Below are 17,088 nucleotides of genomic sequence, written 5' to 3'. Positions count from 1 at the left end.
ATGAGTTGAAGCAGCCTGAGGCCCTCACAAGATGCAGCTGCCCACTTTTGAACTTTCCAGCCACCAGAACAATGAGCAAAAATAAACCTTTTTTTTCCTATGAATTACTCAGCCTCAGATATTCTGTTATAGACACACTAAATAAAGATACCTTACTCACATCTACAAATTCCCTTTTCATATATTCTCAGGTTCTCAGGAGCAGAACATGCACATCTTTGAGGAGCCATTATTCTGCCCACCATACACTAATTTCTACATACATAATTTCCAGAGTAATCACCTTAAAATTATTAGTTACTGTATTAGAGCACCTTAAAATTATTAGTTTTTCAGAGTAACAGAAGAAATGAAGTGTATAAGTTTGGGAAGAGGGTGGGATTTATTTTAAAGACTCACTCATGTGATTCTGAGGACTAGAAAGTCCAAAATATGCAGGGTAGGCCAGCAGGCTGGAAACCCAGAGAAGAGAGGATGTTACATTCCTGAGTCCAAAGGCTGTAATAGAGGTGGAGTTCCTCTTCCTCAAGCTACCTCAGTCTTTTCCCGTAAGGTCTTCAACTGATTGAATGTGACCCACACACATTATGGAGACTAATCTGCTTTACCCAATGTCTATTGATTTAAATGTTAACCACATCCAAAAAAATACCTTTTCAGGTACATTTACACTGGTGTTTGAACAAACCTGGGTATCATGGCCTAAACAAGTTGACACATAACATTAACCATCGCAGTAACTATACATTAAAATTTTCTTAAGTGCAATATTCTGCATTTTGCCTTATTTCATATAAGTACCATTTAAATTTTCATTTTGCAGAGGAGAAAAATGAGCCCCAGAGAGGTTAAATGATTTTCCTGGGGTCATGCAAAGACAGAAACTACTTGGGCTTTTCTTATAGCAAATCTTAAAAATGGTACCCATTGTCTAATAGGGAAAAAAGGCCTCTTTTATTTTTTTTATACCATTTAAGACTGTGTGATCTAGTATATAATTACTTCTTCAGCCTTACCTCTTACCCTATATTCTTCTTACAAGTTATATACAAATCCAGAACATATTCTTAGAAATTGTGATCCTACAACATGTCAGGTTTTGTCACCATCCACTTGCAACAACTAAGAAGTGCTCTTTGGTATCTGAATAGTGAATAATCTAGTTTCACAATATCATTCTAAGGGTTTCCTTCCAAAACTACTTTCATTTAAAACTCTCTTAGTTTATGTTTATCTGAAGGTGGAATTTGAGAAGATTGTCTGCAAGTAGTTTATTTGTCAGACGATCCTATGAGGAGATATGAGAAAGAGGAAAAATGAGTGTAGAGACAAAAAAAAATACAGTATAGTGTTTATTAAGCTGCCTAGTGCTGTTAGTGACTGGGTCTCAATCTTACCTAAGATCTTTTGAAGAGCCATGCAGAATACATCAGACTGACCCACTGAAGGTTAAGAAGTTGAGGCATTTAACCTCTGATTCTTGTCTACCCTCTGAGGTTTTCTCCAGGACCATTCCTTCCCTTGCACTACTAAGGCTGACCTTGAGAGAGAGCTGTGAAACAGGAAAGCTGAAAACATACCGCATAAAATGATAAATATCCGACAAAGGCAATGTCAAAAGGAATTGTTCACCATTGCTGAGTTGAAATTAAATGGATGGATAGGGGAGATCTGTCATATATAGAGTGCTGCACAGTGTCTGCGGGTATGGATTTAAGCAGAGTTAAAGAGCTAGATCTGGACATGGATAGAGATTAAAAATTATATACATAAAAATCATTTAAAGGAGGTCCTCTATTCCTTGACGAATACAATCTACACATGATATGAATTTGTTTCCAGTGATTTTCCCTGTTACTTTCCTAGGGATACTGTAACAAATTACCAAAAACTTGGTGGTTTAAGACAAAAGAAATGTATTCTTTTAAAGTTCTGGAGATTATAAATCCAAAACCAGTTTTGCTGAATGGAAATTAAGCTCTCTGTGGCGATGTGTCTTTCTGGAGACTCTAGAAGAGAAGCCATTTCTTCTTTCAGCTTCTGATGGCTGCTGGCATTTTTTGGCTTGTGGCTGTATTGCTCCCATCTCTGTCTGTTTCTCTTCTATGTGTCTGTCAATTTTCCCTCTACTTCCCTCTTTTAATGATACATATATAGAATTTAAGGCCATTTGGCAATTTTTTTATTTTGTTTACATTGACTAATAAAATCGTACATATTTATGGTGAACAGCATGATGTTTTCATATATGTACACATTGTGAAATGGCTAAATCAGGCGAATTAACATTGTCAAACATACTTTTTTTGTAGTGAGAACACTTAAAATCTACTCTAGCAATTTTCAAGTATACAGCAGGTTGTCATTAACTATAGTGACTATGATTTATAATAGATCTCTTGTATGTATTCTCCTGTCTAACTGAAATTTTCCATTACTTTGGTTAAAAATAAGTGTAGGGTCATTTGGATAATCCAAGATAATCTGCTCATTCAAGTCCCATTTCCTATCAGTAACAGTGCTCATAAATATCCCTACTCTTTAGTTAGTTACTACAACAGACTTATTGTTTCAATCCTATTTATTTTTAAACTTAAATTTATTTTCCTATCTTCTGCTCAGTGCACATTAGAGCTCTGCCTCTCTGTTCATTGTAGCTTCCTTCTCTGAGATTGAGAGAATATAGAGGAGAATGGCAAAACATAGACTCCTTACCTAAGTAATTCTGTAGTTCAATTTAGATATTAGGTGACATCTTGTATACTGCTGCATAATAAATCCTGGAATTGTACCTTTGCTCATGATCCTTTCAATCAATTGCTACTGGCAATATTCTTCAGCAAATATGTACTAAAAAATCAAAACTTGACAAAAAGGAGGCTTTGTTTTTCCCATCACTTTTGCAGGTAATCTAAAACCCCTTGAAATGTCCTGCCTGATAGAACCGTCTTTGTTTGCCTAGAGGCCTTGATAGTGTAACAGTGTGATTTAGAGTAGAAGTTGGCCACACCAGATGGTCTAACAGTGTGATTTAGGGTAGGATCATGTGGTATCTGCTCAAACTCCTGAGAGGCTAGAGACTGAGATTAGCCACGTGGGCTGTGAACCATGTTTATGAGATGGACCCCAATTAAAATCTGCACACCAAGGCTCAGGTGAGCTTTGTTGGTTGGCAGTACCTTTTTATAGGCACTCAGGCTTGATGGGAAGGTAATGCTATCTTCAAGTCCATAGAGAGAGAACAACTGGGAAGTTACATGGTTGGAACTTTCCTGGACTCTGCTGTCTGCAGTTCCTCCCTTGGCTGCTTTAAATTTGTGTCTTGTAATATAATAAACCATAATAAGTATTACAGCTGTTACTGAGTTCTGTGAGTTGTTCTAGCAAGTGAATGAAAATCAGAATGGTCTTGGAGTTCCTTAACTTGTAGTTGGAATCAGAAGTAAGGGCAGTCTTGTAGACTGGGCTCCCTCTAACTGTGCTGCTCTTCATTGATAAACTTAACATTTCTTAATCCAATATTTTACTGTCTTGCTTTACATCCAGCCCCAATCTCATTTTCAAGCTTTCCCAGACATACATCCTTAATTCTATACAAAATATTTCAAGGTGTTTCCAACTTTTTCCTGCTCTAGTAAGTAATTGCAGTATTTTTCCATGTTGTTAACACCTCTTTTTACTACAGCTTGGGTAACTCTTTCCCATTCTACCTTAGGGTATGCTATGTGATTTTATTTTTCTATGGGCAACAGACATTATGATATAAGTAGAGACTTGAAAAGTGCTTACACATTAAGACTCATTATAATGAGGCTTTTAAAACTCCTGTGCTGTCTTGTTAATAAGCCTCAGCTAACCTGCTGGATGATGAGAGACATGTGGTGACCGAGTGACCCCCACTTCCCCAGCCGACAGACTGCCATCCATGAGACCCATGAGTGAGGCCACATTAGATTCTCTGGTAGTAAGCTGACCTACTGGCTAAACACAGATGCAGAAACAAGCTCAACTGACATCGTTTACTCACATCTTAAATCTCAACAAGAGGCTGGAATTGATTAATCCTAATACAGGAATACATGACTTATAAGGCACAGGGAATATAAGAAGGATGGTGCACTTCTGGGCCATGATATCATCAAAGAGGTTAATCAGGAAATAGAAAAGGAAAGAGCTGACTTCAGTTCTACTGAATGAAGAGAATTTATATTCATTGGAAGACATACAGCTCCCTGAATGAAAGAGAAACTAGATAAATTAGTTACTTGTTCATTATAGTTGCTGATATCTTTGGAGTTAGATTTATAATTTCAAGGGTATGCTATAGTGCAACATTATCTCAAGGCAGACATATTAAGAAAATAGGTTGTTTAAAGAGGTCCAGTGGTATTCTAGTTAGATTTATAATCTAATTTATTAGTTTTTATTTTTTTTTTGGCTCCTCTAAAAACGGTTCCTGATTGCAACCCTTTAGAGGGCAACAGAAGAGCAGTGGTTTCTTATTAATGAACTATTGCATCAGTGAAAACATTAGTGATAGTAAGGTAGATATAACTCATTAATGTGTACATGGGTTTTATTTAATGTAATGTGTAACATATTTTATGCTTAACATTATTATGCAAGCCTTTCTAAAGTTTAAATACTCAAGACTTTTTCATGGGATCAAATCCTTCTTATGAACAGAATTGTGTTCCTTTCCAAATTCATATGTTGAAGCCTTTAATACCAATGTGACTGTATTTGGAGAGAGGGTTTTTAGAGAGGTGATTAAGGTTAAATGAGTTCTTTAGGGTGGTTCTCTAATCCAATAGGACTGGTGTCTTATAAGTAGAGGGAAAGACTACATTTATCTCTCTGTCCCCACAGAAGTACAAAGGAAAGGCCATGTGAGGACATTGCAAGAAGGTGGTCATCTGCAACCCAAGCAGAGAGGCCTCAAAATATAACCCCAGCTGGCACCTTGATCTTGAATTTTTAGCCTTCAGAATTGTGAAGAAATAAATTCCTATTGCATAAGCCACCCTCTCTGTCGTATTCTGTTATGGCAGCCCAAGCAAATAATATACTCCCTATTGGTTAAAATGAATCTTTATACTTTTCCTATCATGGTTTCTTGCTTTTTGCCTATCCAGTGTTACTTTGTTGTCTTGAGAAACTGCATGATACTTGTCATGGTGGAAACTAATTGAAGTTTGTAAATCACTTTAATTAGATCTTTCAATGAAATATTAAATAATGGATATTATCACCAACCCCTTTAAAAACACTAAAGACTTTACTAATCCTTTAATAATATGTATGCTTTATATGCTTAAAATTAAATAATTAATATTATTTATTAAATTCCATGTATATTTTCAATCTTTGTGTCTGGACAAAAATAGAGGGCAAATTGAAGTAAAGACACATTTCAATGTGTGGTACATTATAACTGCATGATTTTGCTTCCAATATACTAGACAATTAATATCCCAAAGGTGAAAAATAATGGTACTACAATATTCTCGTACATATGAGTGAGCAAACTACCACTCCTACATTCACTTTGCCATTTTGTTCATTCAAAAACATATATGAAACCTTGATGAATTGATATCTTTAGGTCATAAATTCAAATTTCCAAGATATCTGGCTAAGACCTTAGTGGGAAAGTGGATGAAATGGATACAAATGATTTCCTACTCAAGATGATTAAAACTGTTTTGAATTCATGAGAAACGTACATTATTTGAATGAAGAAATAGAGACATATTAGGAGACAAAGGAATTGTTTATTCGTGAAACTGAGTATAGCTAAGGCGCCTCCAAGAAGCAAAAGAATCTGTGAAGTGCTTTATGTGTTAAGACAACAAATGAGATATGGAAAACTTATATTTAAAGAGAAGAATTTTTTTTTTAAATGAGAGAAACCTGGAGTCAAGGAATTTATATATGCCATAAAATGAACAAGTAACTAGATTTTTTTTTCTATATATAAAAAAGTAGGACTCTGAGTAAGTTTTTGGCTGAATAACAGGAATTGGGAAGAAATCTCATACTGTAAAACCACACCACTATTTTCAACCTCTCATGTCTTGTTAAAAGCTTGACAAGAAAGGCTTATCCCACTGGGACTTGTTGTAGTCCATTTGGTGCTGCTATAACAAAATACCACAGATTGGGTAATTTATAATTAACAAATACTTATTGATTCATGCCTCTGGAGGCTGAGAAGTCCATGATGGAGGGGCTGGCATCTTGCAAGGAACTTTCTGCTGAGTTATTCCATGGCAGAAAGTCAAACAGAGGGTGAGAGAGAGAGAGAGAGACAAAAGTGGGCTGAACTCATTCTTATATAAGGAAACGACTCTTGTGATAAAGGCATTAATCAACTTCAATGATGTTCTTTTACTTATTTTTAAATGTACAATTAAGTTATTATTGACTGTAGTCCCCATGTCGTGCTATCAAATACTAGGTCTTATTCATACTTTCTTTCTAAATATATTTTTTGGTAATTAAATTTCAACACGGGTTTGGAATAGGATAAACATTCACACCATAGCAGTACCTTATGTTTCTTGTCTGGAGTAAATTTTTCTGCTCTACACTCATAAGGTATCCTGCTTATAAAGTCTTATATCTTCTACCACATTATATTGAAGTAATCTTTTAAAGTATCTATCATTTTTATAACATTAAATATCTACAAACACTAGTGATGAAGATTGATCTCATTGTCTCTTCCAGGTGCATGTCTGATATCTAATAGGTGCTCCATCAGTGTCTATAGAAATGAACTATAAATCCATCCTGTGAGCAATTAAAATACTATTTTCCCTGTGGACGTTGTACAGAGAATGATATTTTAACAGGATTTCAAAGACTTAGATTTACATAAAGTGAACAACTAAAATCCAAAATGGCACTGGGAGACATGGACAACCTACTTTCACTTTTAAAAAATATGTTTTTAGTCATTTCATCTTACACATTTTTGTTTTTTACTCAATTAAGCCAATTTGTTTGATTTCTGAATTCTGAATGAATTTCTATACTGAAAATTGATTTGACTATTGGTCCTTTTAATATACGCTTGTCTGTAAAGAAATACAGATCTTTATTTGTATTCTGAGCTCCTAGCACTTACGATGCTGTTGTTAATATGTTGAGTGAATTATTAACCAGCTGAAGCACTTAAATGTCAGTATCAAGTACTTCGATGGCATTAACTAATTTTTTTAAAAGCACTGATCATATAATTTGTTTTGACTCTAATTTGCTCTGAGATGCAAACAAACCCACTTATTTTTCACAATCTAAATGATAAGTGAAGAGAAAAATAGATAATATGACTGACTATATTCAAAAATTAAGAAAAAATGTATTGATGTCTAAAATACACTATAAATGGAGAAAAGTTTCAATATGAAATTTTCTAAATATGTATTTGTCTACTTAGATAATTATATTTATGAGTAATTATTTTTAATATATATTTCAAAAATTCCCAAGTATTTGAAATATCAAAATATTTCACACTAAGTAGCAAGTCTTCAATATTGTATTAATATTTCAGAGAATATTGAATGTTTGTGTCTCTGAGTGTTTGCCTGTATGAACAAAACTTACTAATTAAGAGGAAAGATTCACTGAACACCCTTTTATCATTTTGTTACTCCATTTCTTTCCAGAATTAGCCATATATTACATATCTTACAGTGGTTATTGATTATTCAATGTCATCACTTCTTTATTCAAACAAACATTATTTGAGTGCCCACCATACGCCTTGGGCACTGCATAGAGAGCAGAGTAAAACATTCACAATATTTACAAAAATGACACAAATTTATGTAATTATCATTATGCGTAGTATTGTTTTTATATTTTGAAATATTTTTAAATAATAATAGAGTCGTATATATACTTCTAATTTCAGCAGCTTTAGAAATTTTTATGAAATATATTTTTGAGATAATCCACATTAAAACAAATAACTATAGGTAATACATGTAATAGGATATATAGAATTCTCATGTAAGAATGGATCACACATATATCACATGTATTCTACTGAGAGAATACACTGTATGTATTTATATATTGTATATCCCTATTATTCTTTCTTTTGTTATGAGAATCATGCTGCCACAAAAACTTTAGACGTAAAAATGTTACACTTTATTTGTATGTCTGGGAGAGGAATTGCTGGCTCTAAGGATATAAAAATTATATACATTAGTGACTATTGATAAATTGCTTATCAAATTGTTTGTACTAATTTACTTTGCAGATAACAGCATATGAGGATTCTTGTCCACCACATATTTGCTATCAGTTATTATTCTCAAAATTTTTTCATTTATTAACTTTAATATTATACAATAACGCCTTTACACTGTTGGTGGGAGTGTAAATTAGTTCAACCATTGTGGAAGACAGTGTGGCGATTCCTCAAGGATCTAAAACCAGAAATACCATTTGACCCAGCAATCCCATTACTGGGTATATACCCAAAGGATTATAAATCATTCTACTGTAAAGACACATGCACATGTATGTATAATGCAGCACTATTTACAATAGCAAAGACTTGGAACCAACCCAAATCCCCTTAATGTTAGACTGGATAAAGAAAATTGGCACATATACACCACGGGATACTATACAGCCATAAAAATGTATGATTTCATGTCTTTTGCAGGGAAATGGATGAAACTGGAAACCATCATTCTCAGCAAACTAACACAGGAACAGAAAACCAAACACCGCATGTTCTCACTCATAAGTGAATGCAGAACAATGAGAACACATGGACACAGGGAGGGGGACATCACACTCCGGGGCCTGTCAGGGGGTAGAGGGCAAGGTGAGGGAGAGCTTAGGACAAATTCCTAATATGTGCAGGGCTTAAAACCTAGATGATGAGTTGATGGGTGCAGCAAACCACCATGGCACACGTATACCTATGTAACAAACCTGCATGTTCTTCACATGTATCCCAGAACTTAAAGTACAATAACAATAAATAAATAAATAAATAATATATTATATCATAACATGCTGTTTTTTAAATTGATACATAATATTTTACCTATTTACAAGGCACATGTGAAATTTTTTTACTGGCATAGAATGTGTAATGTTCAAGTCAGGATAATATAAAATGTCGTAATGTGATTTGGAACTATGATTTCTTGACTAAAATTGAAAATGAGCATTTTTCATGTATTAGCAAATTATTTGTAAATCAAATACTTCCTTGCCCATTTTGGTAGTTTCTCTTTTATTAGTAGTATTCAGAAATTATAGGCATTGTAATTTGTTTACATTTTTACTTTGTTTTCTATACCTTTTGTGTTATAGAAAACAAAGCAATCACAACTTCTAATATTAATGAGGTCAAATTAATTTCTTTTTTATGTTTTGTGTTCTTAGTGTCTTGCTAAACCAAAGCCATAAATATATTATCTAATATTTTATTGTTGATATTTTACATTTTGCTTTTCTTGATTAAATAATTTATTGGCCAGCATAATAATTTAATTTTTATATGTACTAAAAGATAAGAAATTAGTTTCTTCTTTGTTTTGTACATAAATAGTTACTTGGCTTAGTGTCATTTATTAAGCAAATAGTGATCATGTCTCAGATCTCATTCTATAGTAATAATACATCAAATTTCACTGAAAATATAGATTGTCTATAATCACTCTATGTCATCTCTTCCATTTGTCTATTTATCCCACAGCATCTTGTGAAATGCTCTTATCAATCAAAATAAATGACTCAAATATTTTCTTGTTTTTTCTGCACGTCAAATTTTGTGTTTCGGATGCTCTTGTCTTATTTACTTGACTATTCAGAGTAATTTTAAACATATACACAAACATAGGGCAGGCATATAGCTCTTGTTAACATATTTTGAATACTGAACTATCTTAGAATCCTGGGATAAAGCCCAGGTGGACATAATGTATTTTTAAACGTTAATTGTTAAGACTGTCTTGGCTATATGGGGTCTTCTTTGATTCCATATGAAATTTAAAATAGTTTTTTCTAATTCTGTGAAGAACGTCAGTGGTAGTTTGATGGGAATAGCATTGAACCTATACATTACTTTGGGCAGTATGGCCATTTTCATGATATTGATTCTTCCTATCCATGAGCATGGAATGTTTTTTCCATTTGTATCCTTTCTAATTTTCTTGAGCAGTGGTTTGTATTTCCCCTTGAAGAGTTCCTTCACATCCCTTGTTAGCTGTATTCCTAGGTATTTTATTCTCTTTGTAACAATTGTGAATGGGAGTTCATTCATGATTTGGCTCTCTGCTTGTCTATTGTTGGTATGAAGGAATGCTTGTGATTTTTGCATATTGATTTTTGTATCCTAAGACTTTGCTGTAGTTGCTTATCAGTTTAAGGAGTTTGGGAGCTGAGGTGATGGTGTTTTCTAAATATAAAATCACACCATCTGCAAACAGAGAATTTGACTTTCTCTCTTCCTATTTGAATACACTATTCCTTTCTCTTGCCTGATTGCCCAGGCCAGAACTTCCAGTACTATGCTGAATAGGAGTGGTAAGAGAGGCCATCCTTGTCTTGTACCAGTTTTCAAAGGGAATGCTTCCAGCTTTTGCCCATTCAGTGTGATATTGTCATAAATAGCTCTTATTATTTTGAGATATTGTTCTATCAATACCTAGTTTATTGAGAGTTTTTAACCTGAAGAGGTGTTGAATTTTATCAAAGGCCTTTTTTGCATCTATTGAGATAATCATGTGTCTTTTGTCTTTGGCTCTGCTTATGTGATGAATTATGTTGATTTGCATATGTTGAACCAGCCTTGATCCCAGGGATGAAGCCAACTTGATCATGGTGGCTAAGTTTTTGATGTGCTACTGGATTTGGTTTGCCAGTATTTCATTGAGGGTTTTCACAACGATGTTCATCAGGGATATTGACCTGAAGTTTTCTTTTTTTGTTGTGTCTCTTCCTGGTTTTGGTATGAGGATGATGCTGGCTTCATAAAATGAGTTAGGGAAGAGTCCCTCCTTTTCAATTGTTTGGAATAGTTTCAGAAGGAATAGTACCAGCTCCTTTTTGTATATTTGGTAGAATTCATCTGTGAATCTATCTAGTCCTGGGCTTTATTTAGTTGGTAGGCTATTAATTACTGCCTCAATTTCAGAACTTGTTATTGGTCTATTCAGGGATTTGACTTCTTCCTGGTTTAATCTTGGGAGAATGTATGTGTGCATGAATTTAACAATTTCTTCTAGATTTTCCAGGTTTTTTGCATAGAGGTGTTGACAGTATTATCTGACTGTAGTTTGTATTTCTGTGGGATCAATGGTGATATCCCCTTTATCATTTTTTATTGTGTCTATTTGATTATTCTCTCTTTTCTTCTTTATTAGTCTAGCTAGCAGTCTCTATATTTTGTTAATTTTTTTCAGAAAACCAGCTCCTGGATTCATTGATTTTTTTTTAGGGTTTTCATGTCTCTATCTCCTTCAGTTCTTCTCTGATCTTAGTTATTTCTTCTGCTAGCATTTGGATTAGTTTGCTCTTGTCTCTCTAGCTCTTTTAATTGTGATGTTATGGTGTCGACTTGAGATCTTTCTAGCTTTCTGATGTTGGCATTTAATGCTATACATTTCCGTCTTAACACTGCTTTAGCTGTGTCCCAGAGATTCTGGTATATTATCTCTTTGTTCTCATTAGTTTCAAAGAATTTCTTGATTTCTACCTTAATTTGATTATTTACCCAGGAGTCATTCAGGAGCAGGTTGTTCAATTTCCATTTAATTGTGTGGTTTTGAGTGAGTTTCTTAATCCTGAGTTCTAATTTGATTGCACTGTGGTCTGAGAGGCTGTTTGTTATTATTTCAGTTCTTTTGCATTTTCTCAGGAGTGTTTTACTTCCAATTATGTAGTCAATTTTAGAATAACTGCCATGTGGCTCTGAAAAGAACGTATATTCTATTGATTTAGCATAGAGAGTTCTGTACATGTCCACCAGGTCCACTTGATCCAGGGCTGGGAATATCCTTGTCTAATACTGACAGTGGGGTGTTTAACTCTCTCACTATTATTGTGTGGGAGTCTAAGTCTCCTTGTAGGGCTCTAAGAACTTGTTTTATGAGTCTGAGTGCTCCTATAATGGGTGCATATATATTTAGAATAATTAGCTCTTCTTTATGAATTGTTCCCTTTGCCATTATGTAATGCCCTTCTTTGTCTTTTTTGATCTTTGTTGGTTTAAAGTCTTTTTTGTTAGAGACTAGGATTGCAACCCCTGCTTTTTTTTTTTTTTTTTTTTTTGCTTGGTAAATTTTCCTCCATCCCTTTATTTTTAGCCTATGTGTGTATTTGTATGTAAGATTAGGCTCCTGAATACAGCATAATGAGTCTTGACTCTTTATCCAATTTGCCAGTCTGTGTCTTTTAATTGGGGCATTTAGCCCATTCACATTTAAGGTTAATATTGTTATGTGTGAATTTGATCCTGTCATCATGCTGCAATTTGGTTATTTTGCACACTAGTTGATGCAGTTTCTTAATAGTGTCATTGGTCTTTATATTTTGGTGGGTTTTTGCAGTGTCTGGTGCTGGTTTTTCTTTTCCATACTTAGACTTCTTTCAGGGGCTCTTACAGGGCAGGTCTGGTGGTAACAAAATCCCTCAGCATAAGCTTGTCTGGAAAGGATTTTATCTTCCCTTCACTTATGAAGCTTAGTTAGGCTGGAAATGAAATTCTGGGTTGAAAATTATTTTCTTTAAGAGTGCTGAATAGTGGCCCCCAATCTCTTCTGGCTTGTAGAGTTTCTACTGAGAGGTCCACTGTTAGTTTGATGAGCTTACCTTTGTAGTAACCTGACCTTTGTCTCTGGCTGCCCTTAACAATTTTCCCTTCATTTCAACCTTGGAGAACCAGATGATTATGTGTCTTTGGGTTGATCTTCTTGTGGAGTGGGTGTTCTCTGTATTTCCTGAATTTGCAGGAAATTCTCGCTGTCTTGCTAGGTTGGGGAAGTTCTCCTGGGTAATATCCTGAAGGGTGTTTTCCAGCTTGTTTCCATTCTCCCAGTCTCCTTCTGGTACTTCAGTCAATTGTAGGTTTGGTCTTTTTATGAAGTCCCATATTTCTTCCAAGCTTTTTTCATTCCTTTTCATTCTTTTTTTCTCTAGTCTTGTCTGCATGCCTTACTTCAGCAAGGTGGTCTTCAAACTCTGATATCCTTTCTTCTGCTTGGTCAATTTGGCTATTGATACTTGTGTATGCTTCATGAAGTTCTCATGCTGTGTTTTTCAGCTCCATCAGGTCATTTATGTTCCTCTCCAAACTGGTTATTCTAGTTAGCAATTCTCCTAACCTTTCATCAAGGTTATTAGCTTCTATGCATTGGGTTAGAACATGCTCCTTTAGCTCAGAGGTTTTTTATTACTCATCTTTTGAAGCCTACTTCTGTCAATTCATCCTGTTGTACCCAGGCGAGTTAGTGAGAATACCATACTTTGAGATGAGTTAAGAGTCCTTTATTAAGCTGGCAGCCAAAGAGACGGCTAATGCTCAAAATTCTCTGGGCCCCGAGGAAGGGGCTTGATTAACTTTTATACCTAGGTTTAGGAAGGGGAGGGGGACTCAAATGCAATAATTCTACAGAAGTAAAAACATGCAAGAATCAAAAGAAGCAAAATGGTTACAGAGTGATAAACAACTTAAAAGACAAATGGTTAGGCCGGGCGCGGTGGCTCAAGCCTGTAATCCCAGCACATTGGGAGGCCGAGGCGGGCGGATCACGAGGTCAGGAGATCGAGACCATCCTGGCTAACACGGTGAAACCCCGTCTCTACTAAAAATACAAAAAAAATTAGCCGGGCATGTTGGCGGGCGCCTGTAGTCCCAGCTACTCGGGAGGCTGAGGCAGGAGAATGGCGTGAACCCGGGAGGCGGAGCTTGCAGTGAGCCGAGATGCGCCACTGCACTCCAGCCTGGGGGACAGAGCAAGACTCCGCCTCAAAAAAAAAAAAAAAAAAAAAAAGACAAATGGTTACAAGAAGAGCAAGGGTACCAGGTGCAAGGTTTTAAATCTTTCATTATAATTAGATATAGGGTCTATGCCAGACACGAACTCAAGGTTTTATGTTGTTATCTCTTTGAGAAAAATCCTGGGAACTTCATACATTGTTGGTGTTTGTACCTTATCAGTTAATTGGGCTCCTTTGAAATGCTGAGGATCTGTTTACCCAGGCCAACTCCTTACAAAAGGGAGTTGGGTGAGGAGCCCTTGGTGTCTTGTAAATTAAGGGGTCAATTGGAATTTGTCTGGCCTTCCTAGCTAGAGAGAGTCTTATTTACATGAGAAGCAAGGCTAGGTGATTAAAGTGACAAGCAGGACAAAATTCAAAGTAACGAGTTAAAGTAAAAACAAGGTTAGGCATTTCAATCCATCCGATCCCCCATCCAGTTCTGTTCCCTTGATGGAGAGACACTGATCACTTGGAGGAGAAGAGGCACTCTGGCCTTTTGGGTTTTCAGCATTTTTGTTGTTGTTGATTCTTTCTCATCTTCATGAGTTTGTCTAGTTTCGGTCTTTGAGGCTGCTAACTCTTGGATGGGGTTTCTGTGGGGGCTTTTTTGTTGTTGTTGATGCTGTTGTTGCTTTCTGCTTGTTTTTCTTTCAATGGTCAGGTTCCTCTTCTATAGGGCTGCTGCAGTTTCCTGGGATTTCACTTCAGGCCCTGTTCATCTGATTTGCTCTTGCTCCTGGAGATGTCACTCAAAGAGGCTGGAAAGCAGCAAAGCCTGCTCCTTCCTCGTGGACCTCTGACCTCAAGTAGCACCAACCTGATGCCAGTAGGATTGCTCCTGTATAGGGTGTCTGATAATCCCTCTTGGAGGGTCTCACCTAGTTGGGTGGCATGGGGAAAAGGACCAGTTTAACAAAGCATTTAGTCCCTTGTTGGAGGGGATGTGCCTCACTGGGGGGAAACCCACTCATCTTGGCTACCTGGATTCCTCAGAACTATCAGGAGGAGAAGCTAAGTCTGCTGATCCACAGAGAATGCAGCCCCCTAGGGGCTCAGGCCCAGGGAGATCTGGGTTCTGTCCCTGAGCCTCTGGCTGGAGTTACTGGAGATCCTGCAGGGAAGCCCTGCCCACTGAGGAAGGATGGTTCAGGGTTAGGCCTGAAGAGGCACTCTGGCTGCAGATAACCACAGCCGGTGTGTTGGGCTGTGGGGGACAAGTCTTGGGACCAAGCCATTCAGCCTCCCTGGCTCCAGCAGGGGAAGCACAGCCTGGAACTATAGAAATGGATGCCACCCTTCCCCCTCCCAGGCAGCTTAGCACATTGGGCAGTTGTGAGTCCCATTGCTGGCTACTGCCCCTCCCATAAGGAGCTCAAATGACTTAGACAGCAGGCAGCTTCAGCCAGTGCTGGTCGCCCCTCCCACTGGGAGCTGTGTAGACTTAAGCAGATTCTAGCTGAGAGGCTGTAAGAATCTGCACCTTCCATGGTTGGAACACTAGGCCCTGCTGGCATGGGTTTGCAGTTGAGATCTTCTCATCCATGGGTTGCACAGTTCTGTGTTTCCAAGCACAGAATTTTTTCAAGCACAGTTTTCCAGCTGGGTAGCATGCTCACTCACCGCCTCCTTTGGCTGGGTGGAGGGGGATTTCTTGCCCCATGTGGCTCTCATGTGGGCCAGGGCACCACACTGTTCTTCCTTCTCTCTGTGGGTCACACCAGCCTCCTAGTCAGTTCTGATGACAGAACCTGGATACCTTGGTTGCCAGTGAAGGATTCACACACTTATTATGGTGATTTCTGATGGGAGCCTCCAAATGCCGCTGTTTCTAGTCAGCCATCTTACCCCCGCCCCCACACCACCCTATAAGTACTGCAGGCTAACAAATTGCACCACTGGAGCTCCTAAGAAACTTTATTCCTCATTCAAATACTTTTTCTTTGTTTATGATGTGTAAATATTAAGAATTCTGCATAGAAATTAATTTACTTTTTAAAAAAAATTATGAGAGAGAGAGAGAAAATACCAAGAACAATGCCTGAAACATATTTGGTGCTCAATAGTGGTTGAAAAAAAATAAAATTAATAGGTCATGAGATAATGAAACTGGAACGATGAGCGGAGAGAATTGAGGACTGTTTATTTCAAATAGAATTCACACTTCATTTAGTAGAGATGAACTTTTGAAAGGCAATCGAATTTCCCTGATCATTGGTGATGCTGAGCATTTTTTTCACATCTTTGTTGGCCATTTGTATATCTTCTTTTGAGAATTGTCTATTCATGTCTTTAGCCCACTTTTTGATGGGATTTTTTTTTCTTGTTGATTTGTTTGAGTTCATTGTAGATTCTGTATATTAGTTCTTTATTAGATGTATAGGTTGTGAAGATTTTTTCCCCACTCTGTGAGTTGTCTGTTCACTCTGCCAACTGTTCCCTTTGCCGTGCAAAAGCTCTTTAGTTTAATTAATTCCTGGGAATTTATCTTTGTTTTTATTGCATTTGCTTTTGGGTTCTTGGTCAAGGAAATGCAAATCAAAACCACAATGCTATACTACCATACTCCTGCTGGAATGGCCATAATCAAAAAAATTAAAAAAAAATAGTAGATACTGGTGTGGAGGCGGTGAACAGGGAACACTACTACACTGCTGGTGGGAATGTAAGCTAGAAACAACCACTATGGAAAACAGTGTGGAGATTCCTTAAATAACTAAAAGTAGAACTACCATTTGATCTGGCAATTCCACTACCGAGTGCCTACCCAGAAGAAAAGAAGTCATTATACAAAAAATATACTTCCACACTCATGTTTATAGCAGCACAATTCACAATTGCAAAAATGTGGAACCAACCCAAATGCCCATCAATCAGAGTGGATAAAGAAACTAGGATATATATATATATGTATATCATATATATTTATCATATTTTTATATATATAAATATGTATGATATACATATTTATATATATGATATATACATAATGGAATACTACTCAGCCATAGAAAGGAATGAATTAATGGCATTCACGGTGACCTGGATGAGATTGAAGACTATTATTCT

Source organism: Hylobates moloch, unplaced genomic scaffold, assembly GCF_009828535.3.
Source record: "Hylobates moloch isolate HMO894 unplaced genomic scaffold, HMol_V3 SCAFFOLD_17, whole genome shotgun sequence".
Lineage (NCBI taxonomy): Eukaryota > Metazoa > Chordata > Mammalia > Primates > Hylobatidae > Hylobates > Hylobates moloch.
The sequence above is the reverse complement of the archived record's forward strand: the minus strand, read 5'-3'. Positions refer to the sequence as shown.